This window comes from Xiphias gladius, chromosome 14 (genome assembly GCF_016859285.1).
Source record: "Xiphias gladius isolate SHS-SW01 ecotype Sanya breed wild chromosome 14, ASM1685928v1, whole genome shotgun sequence".
NCBI classification, from domain to species: Eukaryota; Metazoa; Chordata; class Actinopteri; order Istiophoriformes; family Xiphiidae; genus Xiphias; species Xiphias gladius.
The window spans coordinates 8,547,489-8,562,676 of NC_053413.1; the positions used below are offsets into that span (position 1 = coordinate 8,547,489).

The window sequence follows — 15,188 nt, forward strand, 5'->3', positions numbered from 1 at the left end:
GGCACAGAAAACCTTAAAAGCAAAAATTGTCTGTCAAATGAATGCTCCTGTTGCTCAGACAGATGGCAAGAAAAGTAACAGTTTAGCATGTTTCTATTAATTACATGCTGTTGGAGCCAGCTCACTGTAATGGGACTTATGATATATGTGGGTGGAGTTTCTACAGAAAGTCCTTGAAGGTTGGGAGTTAAAGGGACATTCTGCTTAAAATCTTTTGAGTATGAAACATACTCCTGCCATTGGTGACACGTAAATGTATGAACATGATACTGCAAAATCTGATGGCATTTTATCTATAAATGGCACTAAAGCAACCTGAAGATTGTAAACGGCCATAACTCAGAGGTTGTGAGTCTGACTGTACAAAACTGTACAAAATTAATCCTTGTACAAAACCCTAATATCACCTGGTGACTGATTCTCTCAAAAAATCAACATGATTATCTATCACCATGTCTATTTGGATGGGATCCAACAGTTGATTAATGACGGATGTTTTTTCTTATTTGATAGTGGTACACATGCTGTGAGAGCTCTCTACTACTTTAGAAGTCATCTGTTCTTCTTTGAGTTCCTCTTCTCAATTTTCCCATCCCATTTTGCTATTCTTCTGTTCCTTTTTCCGTTCATATTTCTTTTATGCTTCTTCCTCTTTCCCCATCTGGCTCTCAGCATCTAATTATCGCCATCTTTCCCTCCTTCTCATTCTCTCCCTTTTCTTTTGTTATCCTTTTGCCTTTGCTCCTTTTGCTTTTCCATTTCCACATTCCTCTAGTACTCTGTCCCTCTTGACTGTACACCTATTTCCACACATCAGCCTCCTGTTCCTTCTCCCTTTATTCTTGCTTCTCATCTATCTGCCTTCCCTCCTCCTTGTTCATCTCGCCTTTTCCTTGGACCCGGTCAGCTCTGCGGAGTAATTTAGCAACTCATGAGTCCTGGGCCGAATCTGTCACTATAGACATACCAGTAGCAACACGAGTGATTTCCCACTGGTACCGCTGAGACTTCTAATCACATCCACAGGGACACAAGGAGACAGAGGGATAGGGTAAAGAATAACAGACAGGTGGTGAAAAAGAGGAAGAAGAAGCCAATTAGGTAAACAGGCGAGGACACAAAACCTAATAGAGTTAGATATCATTCCGGTGAATTAAGTAGGCGCAGTCGTTGGCCAAGCAGGAAGGGCGATAACCTCATAAGTGGGACTTTCATAGTGTTGACGTTTGATTGTTTGAAATGGCTTCTTCAGTTTGTTTTCACTGCTAATTTTAGCACTGTCACACAACAAAATATATAATGTCTGCATGTGGGATCATATTTAACAAATGTGTTCAAACTTGGTAGAGAACTAGGATTATCTTACTGTCTGACAGAATATGCCATCCCACTACAATATACAGTAAGGACCACTACACATTGCTGGATATACTGCATGAATGCAATATATACATGAACTGAATGCAGAAGAGGAAGCCTCGGTGTCACCTTTGCAAAACTCCCACTGTGACCCTAAGTAGTAGTTCCTCTATCTGATGGTCTTTTGAGCAGAAAACTGGAAAGGCACAACTGTGCAATATTATATTTTAGTAAGATATGTAAAGAAATAGACTGGTGCAACTTTAATTAACTTGCCCAATCAGCTATGCAATGACAGATGACACAGAAGCATGAGAAGTTAAATGTGTGTTCTCAAATGTATTCACATTTACATAAATATAAGCTGTTCTGAGGAGGACGGTGCTTGCGAATGTGTGCGTTTTCATGCACATATGCAAGGGTGTCCCTCATGTGTGTCGACTTCTTTTGATTGAAGGGAAAGGCGACCTCCCCTGTCAACCTGTGTGCTGCTTTTAGAAAAAGACTTATGTCTACATTACGCCTCCAGAGGTTCCTTCCTGATTAAGAGGTGGCTGATGGCGAGATGGACGTAGAGGTGACAGAATGGACCCCGCGTTCATTATGTATCTGGATGTGGCGCTGGCAGCTCTGATGACTGATGGGGAGAGAGTGTGGAGAGGAGAGGTACTGGGTAAACTTTGTGACCTTAAGGGTGCTTTTCAGACTGACTGTGCTAATATTGCACTCATTCAGAAGATGGAAAGAATTTTTAAGCTGTCAGATCAAATTAAAGCATCTAAAACTAAAAAAAATTTCAAGACATCGTCATTCAGTTGAAAATGTTGGCTGATTCATATTAAAAACTATACATGCCTAAAAAATTATAATAAAATGGACCATATCAGTGATTTTGCTTGTTTTAGACCATTAACTACAAATTGCATATACTCTGCCTCACTGCTGACCATTTCCCAACATATACCATAATTTTTTAGGTTGATGTCCTACCCTCCAGGCAGCCACTGGCTCATTTCTGGTTGGTATGGTATGAGAATCAACTTACATATATGTGAGAAAGGACCATCTAACTTGTGCTTTTCTTCAAAGTTACATTATCATCGAATGGGACAGTGTTATTTTACATACTTTAGTTTTTATTGTTTATTTGTAAGTGTACTAGTTTAAAAATACATATATCGACACTGAAGGAAGCAAACTCGACATAAGTGGAAGCTAGAGAGAGAAAATTGGAGTGCCTGCAATTACAAACGTCAAACTATAGTCATGACAACATATGAAATGGAGAGCAGGGCATTAAGCCTTAAATCCACACCAGGTGCTTCACTGCGTAGCTGAAGACACCTGGTACTGCTGGTTCAAGAAAGGGCTGTGGAGGAAATACTTGTGCCTCAGCCCTTGCTGCTGCTCCGGTTGGGCGCTCTGTGAGCTCTGTGTGGAGTTTTTCCGGAGGTGGCTCGACTCTGAAGTGTATTCCCTGAAGTTGAGCCTCTGGTCACTGCTTCGCTTCACCAAAGTAAGACAAAGATGTTTGTGCTATAAACTTGCACATGATGTTGTGGCTCTGTTAGGCAGTGTAATGAGCTGCTGAATTAGTCTGCCAACACTGATGACTGTTAAATTACTGTCCTTCATGTACATTGGGCCGTGTCATGGCATTTGCTGAGTATTAGTTTCTGCTCTTGTGCTGCTGCTAACGGCCTGGCTACATGCAGTATTTCCATTTGTATATATTGTGAATTAAGTTGTTGTAGTGGCTGAGCCCATTTTCTTGAGTTGGTAGTTTAGCACATGTTCTATTATGCTGTTGATTTTTGTACCAGTGGTACGTAAATAATAATGGTTGCTGTTGCTTTTGGGGTCTTCTGTTGGCTCAATGCAAAATCAGATAGAGGGTAGCTTGTTTATTTGTTTTAGGGATGTAGAGATGAGTGTTTCCTTACACACAGTCTGGACTTCAGACACACACAACCAAAATTTCTCCATATAATAACTTATAGTCAGTTAAGCTTTAGAGAGTATTATTTTTCATATCAGTCGTAATTAAATTGTTGACCCTGTTTGATTGTGTACGCTGCTGCTAATCTTATATACATACATGTACCTACGGTCATTTGATAAGAGGACACTGTCTGCTCAAAACCAGGATTTTTTTTATGTTAATATGTGTGAAAGAATAATTATCTGCTGATGTGTCTTAATCGGTGACTCCACATCATGTGGTTTGCAAAGTGTAGATTTATCCATCTCAGTTCTCTAGTTAGCAATTCCCACAAAGACATTATATATGTGGGTACCACGAGTACAGTATGTTTTCATCCAAACATTACACCCATCTGTGATTACTGAACATGGGTTTTGATTTGCGGCTGCGACAGCCTCCACTCTTCTGGGAAGGCTTTCCACAAGACTTTGGAACCTGCGTTCAAATTCATCCCAAGAGGCTCGGAAAGTCAGACAACCCTTTATGAATGCCATTTGGTGCATGGAACATTTTCATGTTGAAACAGAAAAGGGCCTTTCCCAAACCATCAAACTGCAAGTGGTGGTGGAAGCACACTTGAGACCAAAAGTACACAAAATTATGTGGAGGTGGGGGTTATTATCCTTACTCTCCAGTCTCTGCTGTGCTGAACTTTTTTATCCTTGTGAATGACAGGGTGAGAGCCTAAGCGCTAAATATCAACTTTGTGCCTACTCTGCATTAACATTGTAATCTGTTCCATGTGAGCTGGCTGACTGAAAGGTGATTTTGAATGGATCTTTTTACATATTGTGTGCTTTTGCCAACTAAAACCACAAATTCAGCAAGGACAAATGCAGACCACATTTCATGCCAGAACATAGATTGCACTGTGCCACGAAATCTCCATCAACACAAACCCAGGTCAGGCAGATTAATTCTGGGCCGCGAAATGATCAAATGGCAGACAAAAACTTGAAATTCAGATGATGAAACGGACAGTCCACCAGTTTAACTGCAACAGGATAATACGAGAGCTTGATTGTTTAATTCATAAGCAGTCAACTGATTAGTCAGTGCTAGTCTTGGCACCCTCCCTCACCCTTCAGAAAATAAAGACCTTCTCTTTTGTAAAAATTGGCATTCTTCAAGGATATGTCATTTTGAAACCAATTTTGAATTACCAAAGGTAAGACCATTACACTAAGCACCTCTGGAGGTCCTGAAGGTTGCCATAGTGATTGCCTTGTTCACCTCCTCAGGAGTGTTGCTGGTGGGTGATTATTACAGGTGAGATTTGTGTTCTTTTGGTAAAAAAAAAAAAAAAAAAAGGGCTGACTCTAGATGAGAAAATTATATTCTCATGCTAAAACAAAAAAAAATAAACTGCAGCTGAAAATGTCTTCCACAACTGCCACAGAAACACTAACAACGATTTCCTTGGACACCTATTCTTAGTACTTGGGGAAAAAAATTAAGTAACATTACATTATTCTGGAAAAAATTGATTAATACACTGCAACAACAACATCGACTCCCATATTTTTGTGGGTATTTTTTCATTGGGTGTAGTGTGTGTCTTTACAACAGTGCATCTGTTTGTGTGTATGTCTGTGCCTGAGCAATTCTGTGTTTATGTCAGCCAGGTGGGACCAGGTTCAGCATTTGCAATGAGCTAGAAGACTGTGAGGAATGTGGATTAGAAAGGACATATCTCTCAGTACAAGGGGGGCATCATTGCAGTGGGGCAGGATAAACATGGATATAACATGAACACTGACCTTACATTTAGAGCACTTGCATCATTCCTACCTGAAAATGCCCACCCTTCATGATCTAGTATATACACGTCTTAAAATGTAAGTGCCTAAAACTGCATTAAGCAGTTGCTGATGACTATTGGGGAGAGAAACACTGCCCTGAATTATTAGCTTCTCTAATCCTTATTGCTAACATGTAGAGCTGGGAGATACAGAAAAACATATCAAATCTGTGCACATGACATACGACATGTTAATTAGTCAGCTTTAGTGGTATTTTTAACTCCCCCTGCTTCCAGTCTTTATGCTAAGCTAGGCTAACCATGTCTTTACTCTTTACATTGGCATTAATCTTCTCATCTGTCAGAAAGAAAGTAAATGAGCATATTTACTAAAACTTTGAATTATTCCTTTAGGGTAATAGATAGTCCAGGACAATGGACTGCTATCAGGGCTATGATTGTTTGGCCACTCCAGAGCAGCAGGAACAAGCTTTAAACACAACATGGACGTACAGTATCCTTTTAAATTAATATGGCATACTTGTTAGCGAGCAGTAGTCCATTTACTCATCCAGGAAATACCGAGTAGAGCCCTATTTGGAGTCGTGTTTCTGACACCTGATCTCCAATATTCACTCTCATTCTTTCTCTGCTTTGGTCCTCACCCAACTAAGAAAAAACTGACAGAAATATCTGGCTTCACATGGTGGAGCATTTCAGCTACTAAATCTGCCCTGTCCCCTAGAAATTACATTTATATTCAACTAAACTGCAACAGAAGTTTTTAGGAAACATAATCGCTGGCTGGATTATTTTGTTTTTCGTTTTTGTTTTTAAATGAATGGGAACATTTTATTTACATTTATTAACAGCAGGGGAGTTGCCAGGAGGTGGTTGGGGTGGATGGTGGTACAAAGCTCACCACATCAGAGACCAGGGTTCACATCCACAGTCCTGTCTGTGGTTAGGTTCAGGCATCAAAGGTGCTTTGGTAAAGGTTAGGCAAAGATCTTTGGTTTTGAATCAATGTAAATAATCATGTGTCAGAAGTCACTGTAAACTTGTTTTTTGTATCAAACCAGGTCAGGATCTTTCCCTATCCTTAACCAAGTGCCGTGAGGGCTAAACATAATCATGAATAAAGTTTAAAAATGCTGTAGCCACTACAAGTGGAAAGATCAAGATCAGATATTTTCGTGAAAAACTAATACGTTGTCTTTGAGTATTTTATTATGTTCAGTATCAACATATTTACAAATTGCCAAATAGGTAAATTAGCAACATATCCTCATGACGAAAATAGAAAACATAATCCAGTTGCAATCACGTTTCCTACAAAACGCATTTGCTGTTGCAGTTTAGTTTAGTTTAGATGTATTTGCTTCAACTCTTACCCTTAAATGCCTGCATTGCTGGCAGTTACAGACTGAAGACAGATGGAGACCTCTTTTAATTTAACATGGAAATTAGTGATATTGTTATTCATATTGGCACCACTGACATTACAATGAAACAAAGTGAGGTTACTTAGAGTAGAGGACATGTGACCTAGTTAAAGAGATGATTCAACCAATGAATCCCTGGCCATAACGTATAATGAGGTTAATAGCAGGTTGTCTTTCACCTGCAGGCTGGTGAAGTTGTTTGAACAGTAGAGTTTTCCTGAACTGTGAAGGGATCCAATCTGGCCCTGCTAAAAGTGGATGGTCTTTACCCAGCTGGCAACACTATTTTGTCTTGGAATATAGATTACTTGAAAAGTACATGGCAGGACAAAATGCAGGGAATGCCAGGAAGCAATTATAAAAAAGGCCTCTAATCTTGCTTTCTCAACACTGAAGGTCTCAGAAATCTATTTCTCATTTCTGAGACCAGCTAAATTCCAACAATTTAGCTCATTTCTATATAGCAGTAATGGGTAAGGGAGGTAACTGCAGTTCACATTGTTCTTTCTTTCAACGTCAGTGGAAAGATTTAATGTGTGCTGCAGGAAATGTTTAGTTTGCAGTAACCTAGTAAAGAAAATACATCTCTGATATGACGGTGAGGCTGATCTGTTACTTTAAGGTACCAACAGGAACGTAGGAGTGAAACTAAACTCCAAACACAGAGATTCAGTTAAAAGTCACCATCAGTTTAGTGAAGGGCTGGTTTTAGGAAGGACATCCAGGGCCAAACCATGAGGGTGTCCTCCCTAAAACCCCAAACAGCACCAAAATAGTGAATCTGTCATATTATATAATAATAATATCCTTTTAACTGTCAATAATTGAACTGCCATTTTTTAAATGAATCCTTATCTTTAAATGATAGTTAAGAAAAAAATCTGTTATTCAACCAAGAAATTTGAGAGGGTGTACTTCAAATCCTTAACATTCACTCAGGCTCAGTTAAAATATCTTTCACTATAGACCCAATTAAGCGAGCACCATGCCTGCATTTATTTCTGTCAAACTAATGTTGTTGTGTTGTATTTCCAGTGAATGTGTGGACTGATTTGAAATATCTGTCTTTTTGATGCATCCAGATGCTGGTGAAATGTCAGCAGATAAAAACAATAAGCAGTCACTGACATTGAAAAAGGAGAATATTTCAGTTTTGCAGTTTAAAGCTTTGCAGCAAATTATTGATATATTTATGCAATTCTACAATGTATTTTCTTTTGAAAATAAATTTTACTCAATTTCTAAGTTTTATCCACATGCCACCATTTCTACTTGTTTACAACGATTTTCCCACCATGTTTGGATGTTGCATCTCACTTTATGACCAGTGTTACATAATGATAGTGAATTTTTATTTTTTATCAAATATTTGATACCAAGTACTACTGTGGAGGGTATCAGCATTACCAGTATTTTTGAATTAATAAAAACTTTTACTGTACTTTCTCAGATGGATGAATTTCATATAATAATAGTAATACTTCTGCAGCCTGCAGCAGCTAATGGGCGATTGCAACAGTTCCTCACAGAGCCTGTGTGCAGCTTACCTGGACACTGTCTGCCTTGGTGAATGACATCCATCATTGTGAAATTAGTCTGGGTCTCACTGGGGCACCTGTCTCCTCTTTCCTCTTTCCTTGCAGATCTTTTCCCTCTTTCTCCTTATTAACTCTGTTATTGAACAAATTTGTGACATTACCAATGTGGTGGTCTTCCTGAAAATATCACAGTTGGTGACATTTTCTTTGACAGGCAAGAAAAGAAATAAACAAATGATGCTGCAGTTTCACCGAGACATTGTCAGGGCTGAGGGCTGGGATCTTTGGTCTGGTGAATCAAGGAGTGGAGGGAAATGTGTAAAACTGGGCATCATGGAAAGTTATAAAAACCACTATGACGGTTAGTCTCTCCTTCTTTGATACCTGATGCTGTGGTATGGTAGCTATTTAGCAGAAAATGGACAAAAAAAATATTACAAATGGCTCTATGATAAAGCCAAGCGACTCAGGCAAATTATCAAGCTGGAAGAGGACACTTAAACCGTACACACTTGGAGAATATAAGGCCAGATATGTCATCAAGACTCCCTTTCTTTCAAAGAAACATCATGGAATTTTACCTGGAGCGAGGGGGAAAAGGGGGAGTTTACTGTAGGGGTTGCTATATATATATATATATATATATATATATATATACACACACATACATATATACACATACACATATATGCACACATATACATATATATACAAATATACATACATACATACATACACATACATATATATGTGTGTGTATATATATGTATGTATATATATATATATATATGTATATGTGTATATGAATATATGTGTGTGTGTGTATATACACACACACACACACACACACACACACACACACACACACACACACACACACACACACACATATATTCATATACACATATACATACATATATACATATATACATATATATATATATATATACACACACACACACATACACACACACACACACACACACACACACACACATATACAAACTGTATATGGACAAAGAGGTGAGATGTGATCTATAAACCCTTGTTCACTCTTCATGGTCATTCTCTGTATCTTCCCCATCTTTTCTCTCTGGCGTGTTTTGGAAATCAATGACAAATTCATTCATGTTTCACCGATTAGTTGATTTTTCTTCTCTACCTGTATTTGTCCATGACATGTTTGGTGTCATTGATTGGGCTTTGGTTAGGATGGGGCGGTCTGTGCACGATGCATTCTGTAGCAATCATTCAGCTGGTCGGCACACATTAGCTTTGACTTGTTTTTAGCACGCCTGTCAAAACAAAAATTACTCTGCTAATGGCGAAGTTACAAGCCAGCAGGACAAGAGGAATCAATAGCACCGCTCGACAGCAGGGAGGCAAAAAGGTGCTAGGTTGGTTAGGGGCGTGGACCGAGCAGGTTGAATAGCATAATCAAACCAGAGTTAAGACTTCAAAGAAGATTTTTCAAAGATGTGCAGACACCTGAGTGATGATGCTGTGCCTGAAAAACAGAAAGAAGGTAATAGCACTTTATTTTCCTGTCTTCTCTTTGACCTCATCTTTCAGTATGCTGTCAGAGAAGACATTCTTCATGATCAAAACAGTGATCAAAGCAGTTTCATTTCTGATTGAGAAACATGGCAAGCGCTTCTATGTGAACCAAGAGTATCTGGCACACAGCTTTTACAGTATTTCTCAGTGTGTGTGTGGGTGTGAGTCGATAGTCAATTGAAAAGAGCTATAGGGACTTGTACTGTATACAGTAGACTGGAAACATGGTTTAAGCCTCATTGCACTCTGTCTGGCTCTCCTCCATCTCCTAGGAGTGAATGTTTGGTCCACTATGCCATGATTTACTCTCAGATATGATTGCGGCAAAAGGCCATTTCACCAGTAACCAAAGAGACTGCAGAGAGAGAGGTGGAGGTGGAGGAGGAGGGGATGAAAAAACAAAGGATGACAAAAGTGTAACCTGGAGAGATAGACTTTATGGATTACCTTTCCTTACGGCTAACAAGGCCACCTCCACACAGGGACTACCACACGCACACGCACACGCACACAAACACACACACGCACACGCACACGCACGCACACACACACACACACACATACACCAACACACACACACACACTATTCCTCCATAAGCGCAGGGGGATAGGGGAGGGGGGGATAATAACCTGCCCTCAGCCCATCACGCCGCTTCCCTCACCACACAACAGGCTGAAGCAGCAGAGAAAATGAAATTGGCGATTATGGAAGCTGACATATCTGTCTTTCAATGCCTGAGCCGGACCTAGCTAACATATCATCCCAGGGGGTTTGTGAGTGTGTGTGTGTGTGTGTGTGTGTGTGTGTGTGGGTGTGTGTGTGTAAGAGAGAAGGACGGAGAAAACAAAACAAAATGGGGTGGTTGTACATACAGTATATGGTTTGGTCTAACTACCAAAGACATTGTTTTTCAGGCAGAGGGTTACTGTATATGTGCGATATATATGCAATAGTGGGTTTAAAATGTTAAACGCCTGCCTCTTTTGAGCTCTGCATGTGCTTAAGAGGAATGATAAGACTGCCAAGGTATGAGAAGGCAAGCCATGCATGCTGGGAAACTCAGGGACAAAATATACTACACTCTGCTGGCTTTGGGATTTGATTCCTACTGACGAGACCCACTGTTGTAACGATATTGTAACAGAAAGCCTGCGTAACCACCTAGGGCCAATTTCATTTTAAGATGTGTAAGCAGTGTGCCACCTTAAAGTCGAACTCAAACTCCAACCCACAGAGCAGCAGACTGCAATCCGATTGGCCAAAATCCTACCAGCAAATAACAACTGGCCTGTCGAAGCTCTGTGTGCTGCTCTATGTTGAACTTCATTTAATTTTTAGGTTGCACACTGCATAAATTTCTTAAAATTAAAGAGAGCCACCCTTATACTAAACGCAACATGAAAACTGTAAATGTAAACATGGAAACTTTAAGATAGGCAGACAACAGAAGAACAAAAAGTACACTTTTGAAAGGATTTTAAAATTAATTTCGCAATCACATTTTAAAATGATTATCATTTAAAGACAGAATAAAGAAATTCAATTATTAACTGACCAATTCATCATCTTTTTTTCTTTCACTTGGATTTTATTAAATCACTGTTTAAATGCAATTGTAAATTAAACAATTATATCATTTTTATTTTATTATGTATGCATATATTTTAAATTACTTATAATTAAGCCCTGTGAAAGTCAATACCTATTTCGGTGACACACTTGAGACTCGATACCTAGGGGCTAAGAATTGGGATGTTTTGAACTCTGTTGAATATATTTTGACCAATCAAGACTTTCTTAATCTTTTATTTTATTCTTTTTTACTGTATGTGTTTTATTGTTCACTTATTTGTCTCACAACATGACTGAGGATGGGTGTTTTAGAGTATGACATCTGGTTCCGGCCTTTCCTCGCGATCACTGAATGTTTCTCTTGTATTTAGAATATTTCTACAGTATGTGTCGTACATAGAAAACGTTGCATTGTTTAATTAGTAAAGTATATAATTTCTTTTAAAAAATTTTCTGTCACAGTATGGATAAAAAGACAGGCTGGTTGCAGGGTAGGAGTAATGTACACTGATAGTGAGGTGGTTTCGATAGGAAGAATTGCAGAAAGAGAAGATTAATAGTCACCTACACAGTAATTTTGGTGTATAAATGAGAAAGTGAATTTGCCAGAGCAAAGGTACTTAAATTATTGGATTTGGCTTCTCTGTATGTACATGGATCAAGATTTCAGATGTGCTTCGGAGAAAAAAAAAATAAGATAATTCTTCAGTAGAAAATTGGTATGCTTAACAATGCTTAACCAAAGTCAAAGAAGAGAAATGACGAGAAATTCAGCAGATCTTAGTCCAAACACACAGAGACTTCCTCTCCATTTCTTAACCTGTATTTTTTCTTTCTTCCATCTCTCTGTCTTTCCTTATGTTTTTTCCTCATGCAATCTTGAAATTAACTTTAAGCTTGTATTGAAATGTGTTTTTAAAAATCACAACATTTATTTCATTTTCATTTATTAAACCAGGTAAAAGCCCTGCTGGGATTAGCATAAAGATATTTTTACAATAAATACAAACAACATAACAGACTAAGACAGCTATCACACACTACGAACAAGTATGCCGCATAAACAGGTATGATTTTCCAAAATTAGCTAAAATTACGTAAGAACTATAAATTTGAAAGCAATCTCGGTGACTGAGAGTACTGTTTTGCAGATCCTTTACAAGTGATGTTAATTCACCACCAGCAAAGAGCTCCAACCATGGGTGGGACCAAGTCATTGTTTTGCGAGACACAAGTAAGTCTCAAGTCTTTCCACTTATGTCCCAATTTTAGGACTCGGGACATGAGAAACAAAAGAGCCCTTTGAGTTTCAAGTCCTAAACAAATCCTAAACAAGTCATAATGCACTCTTCAACAAATATAATGCTATTTAAAGAACAGAGTAATAATATATTAAATTCATACAAACCATGAATGCTTTTTAAAATTTGCATTCATTTGTTAGGACAAGTTTTTTAATAAAACGAATTCGACTGAACTTCATTCAAAAAATAGTGCGGACATTGCACTTTCATAGCATATAGCACTATTAACCATTCCCACATCAGAAGTTTGTATGTCTCTATCCTGTCTTGTCATATTTAACTCACTTTCTCTTCCCAAATTGATGAGACAATTTTTGTTAAGGGCTATTCTTCCTTTAAAGTGATATTGTATGTTGTTGTATATTTTATGTTTAATTGAAATAAAAAGATAAGGTTAGGTTCTAGAATATAGTTCTAGAGTTACTCAACTACTTTATAGAGGAATAATCTATGTGTGTGTGTGTGTGTGTGTGTGTGTGTGTGTGTGTGTGTGTGTGTGTGTGTGTGTGTGTGTGTGTGTGAGAGAGAGAGAGAAAGAGTGAGAGAGGGAGAAACATTACAGTTGCATAAACGTAACAAATGAATAAACGGTTTCATTCACAAACAGGGTTGTGTGTGTGAATGACCCTATGATGCAATGTATTTGCAAAAGACCAAAGTAGCCAAAAGTCTCCAAACTGATGGGGCCACAGTATGATGCCACCATGGCTGAAAACTCACTCAGCCGGATCACAAGATCGTGACGGGCCACTCAGAACAGTGAAAGAAGAGCCTTCTTGTTCATTGCCTAGAACAAGAGGGCGTTCTGACCTTAGGATATGTCAAGGTAGCGAATTAGCTGTAGTGCCGGAAGTATTCCCAACATGCCTCTTCTCCCTCTTGCGGTACAAACAGCTCTTCCCTTTTCCTCTCACTCTTCCTCATCAACAAGAGGCACAGGTTGCTCAGCCTTTGCGGCATTTTGCAGGATGAGTTCTGGCAAAACATCTAAAAAAAAAAAGAAAAAAAAATAGCAGAAACAAAAGAGCCCTTATTACTATTAGTGTTGGTGATGCAGTGCAGTGGGTTGACCTGAAAAAGTATTATTTTTGCAGCCAATCAGATCAAATTATAAGAGAAAAAGTTACAATAAACTTTGTAAAATTTACCTTTCACTCGTTGTGCCACCTCTCTATTGACCTCACGACTGACCAGCACAAGGTGCTCCACCCAAATCAGAGAAAAGGTTGGATCCAAGGCAGCTGCTTTGAGGTAGACTGGATCTGAAAAGGGGGCAGTCAGCTTCACCACAACCAACTACAACAATAAAATCCTGCTTTGACATTAATACATGAGTAATGATGATATAATGATATAATATATAATAGTAACAGTCACAAAGGGCATTTCTCTGTATTGAGTACTTGTATTTTTAATGCTTTAAGTACACTTTCCTGATTATAACTTCATACCTTTACTTAAGTAACATTTTAAATGAAGGACTTTTACTTTAACATAGTATTTTTACAGTGTGGTATTAGTACTTTTACTTAAGCAAAGGATCTAAATACTTCACCCACCGCTGCGTATAGTCCTAAGTGAATTGGAGATGAAACTCTTCTTCATTACTCACATTATTAATTTCATTATCAACAACTCTGTGTGTGTATGTGGTTACAGTAATGTTAACATATATCTGGTTTTTTTAGGAGCAGCAGTAACTTTAAGCTACTGCTGGCCATCCATCAATAACAGATAGCACGCTAACATTGGACATTTCTGATTGTTTATTGATTTTATAAGACAAGAATATGACTTACAACTGCCCAGTCAGCCGTGTATCAATCTTGGATGCACTGACTATGTCTAGGGCTCAGAACACACCAACTGGATCGCATACACGGCAATCCAGCCGAAATCAGTCATTTTCAATGAAGCGGATAACGTTCATGTTACGTTACCTTACTGTTTTGCTGCTGCAACGTTAGCAGATTGCAGCCATCAAATTTCGAAGCTGATTAGTCATCTCGCTTCGGCTGAAGATCAAACTACAAACGCGCAACACTCTCGTTTGCTTAGGTATAAACGAATCAGAGCCTGTAGTACGGAAAAACTAGATGGGGTCTCTGCGGTGGACACAACGGATTACTGTGTACGCAGTGTAACAGTGAGTTTCTAGCCTCATTGATTTAACTAGCTAGCTAGCAAAGTTCCTTAGCTGTTGAGCTAACATTAGCTAAGCATTTGCTCGCTAACTGTTAATATTAGCCTCGATTTACCATTCTTTTTGCAACTTCAAATATCGAACGAAGGTGGACGTTGTTGCATCTCCATCTTTAATTTATTTATTTTTCATCTTTGGTATCATCTTTTTTTTTTTTTTCAAACTGGCGCTCAGTAACGTAACCTCGGTTCTTCGTGGTTCTCTGCCGCAACTTTATTGCATACTTTCGTGGATCTGGGGATTGTGGGGGATAATGTGTCGACTCGCTGTGAATGAATAGCGTTAACTTTAATTGATTCAGGAAATGAATTGATTGGTGGCACACTTTTCAAATAACATACTTTTTCATCTCTGGGCTTAGTGTATGGTATCAAGTATTTTCAGGTCAAAGGGCTCAAGTCCAGGTGAAGTCCAGTTACTGGTGTTAAAGTCCAAGTCGCGTTGCAGGTCTTTTTTGATTTTGTCAAGTTCAAAGTCATCAAAT

General features: G+C 38.6%; 1 long non-coding RNA gene across 1 annotated transcript; it reads right to left on the bottom strand.

Moving 5' to 3' along the window:
- Positions 1-13,053: 13,053 nt before the first annotated feature.
- LOC120799390 lies at positions 13,054-14,855 on the bottom strand. Its single transcript, XR_005708832.1, has 3 exons — positions 14,760-14,855; positions 13,650-13,763; positions 13,054-13,488 (listed from the first exon to the last, which is right to left on the bottom strand). It is a non-coding gene; the product is annotated as an uncharacterized LOC120799390 (long non-coding RNA).
- Between the last annotated feature and the right edge of the window lie 333 nt (positions 14,856-15,188).